The 1,736-nt window shown below is 34.3% G+C and overlaps 1 non-coding gene across 1 annotated transcript; it reads left to right on the plus strand.

The window, feature by feature from the left end:
• The first annotated feature begins 1,028 nt into the window (after positions 1 to 1,028).
• Trnad-guc lies at positions 1,029 to 1,100 on the plus strand. Its single transcript has one exon. It is a non-coding gene; the product is annotated as a tRNA-Asp (tRNA).
• Positions 1,101 to 1,736: the final 636 nt, after the last annotated feature.

The following is a 1,736-nucleotide window of genomic DNA, read 5'->3' on the forward strand; positions in this document are numbered from 1 at the left end:
GGAACAAATAGAGCAAGTTAAAAAATATTTCCAAAAGTTTATGTTTAATAGAGCAAGCAAGTAATATTTCATTTACAAAATAAGCTGTAAAGGATTGTGTTTAAGGCATATATGATTTTTTATCATTGTTTATTTAGTCAAATTTAGTTTGATTGATCCTATTTCAACATGTCATAATAACCACCTACCTACCTACGAGTACCAACGACCAAGCAGATCTTGTAATTTTTTTTTCTATAAAGTTTTTTTTTAAATTCTGATTCTGACGTGGTTATGTACAAGCGTTCATAGAGACGATATGATAAATACTTTTTAAGGTTTATGTTGTTCTAGTACTGGAATAACTGAGTCGTGTTAAATTTCAATACCTATACGTATAAACTGTGTTCCATTTCGCAGCTGCAAACGATGTTTTCTGATGGTACTCTTCATTGTACATTACGATCGGAAATACGAAGTCAGATAATATTTATATGGAAAAATAAAGGGATTTATTTGGTATATTAAATTACTATAATAATCAGAGTGCCCGTTACGTGGATGGTTGTAATTATATATTATCACACAACATTTCTTAGATCGTAAAAACCTTTTCTTTATTTTTTTGTTCAACTAGTCATCCCTTGACTGGAATTTCACCTGGTGGTAGGTCACGATGCAGTCTAAGATGGCAGTGGGCTTACCTGTTAGGGAGTTTAGCAGTTTGAATAAAACCCTAACCCTTTAACAGTTTCTCAGCGACATCGTAGCGAAGCACTTGGGAAAATAATGAAATGAATGGTAATAAAGTAACATTCAGCTTAAATAGTTTCAAAAAATGACGTGTTTTATAAACTTATTTTATTTAATTCCACTGAGGTGTCCAACCACGTGAAATCTCATGCAACATGAACAACAGCTAAGACTATGTTATGTTTGCGCAGCGCCGAAACTTTAAAAGAAAAGAAAATTATTATTAAGTTCTGTCAGTTTTGTTTGAAGTAGATATAAGAAGAACTCAGTCCATTATTTGAATAACATCTTCATGATCCTCGGTAGTATAGTGGTCAGTATCCCCGCCTGTCACGCGGGAGACCGGGGTTCGATTCCCCGCCGGGGAGGCTTTTTTACTTTTAGTATCTTTTTTTTTTATTATTTAATGGAGTATTTTTTTTAGAACATTAACGTATTCATTCTTTATTGTTAATATCTTGACCACAGTAGATATCCTGTATAGTGCTGAATAGTAATATAAATAAAAATCTTTCTATCGTATGTTTTGACGGCCGATTGGCACAGTTTGCAGCGATCCTGCTTTCTGAGTCCAAGGCCGGGGGTTCGATTCCCACAGCTGGAGCTCATCACACAAACAGTGTGATGAGCATAAATGTTTTTCAGTGTCTGGGTGTTTATATGTATATTATAAGTATTTATGTATATTATTAATAAAAAATATTCATCAGTCATCTTAGTACCCATAACACAAGCTACGCTTAAATTAGGGCTAGATGGCGATGTGTGTATTGTCGTAGTATATTTATTTATTTATTTATGTTGGGACTTATGGGAGTTTTTCTATGAGCAGCTAAGATTTTGCCCAGGGAATCTAGAACACAGACATCTGAATGGCTGAAGTCAGAAGTAATGCAACTCAGAACTCTGAAACTCTACGTGTAGGTAATTAACGGTACTTCTAAACGAATATTTATCACCATCACTACCACCGATGGACGTCTATTGCTGGACACAGGTCTTTT

Source organism: Pararge aegeria, chromosome Z (assembly GCF_905163445.1).
Source record: "Pararge aegeria chromosome Z, ilParAegt1.1, whole genome shotgun sequence".
In the NCBI taxonomy this organism is placed as follows: Eukaryota; Metazoa; Arthropoda; class Insecta; order Lepidoptera; family Nymphalidae; genus Pararge; species Pararge aegeria.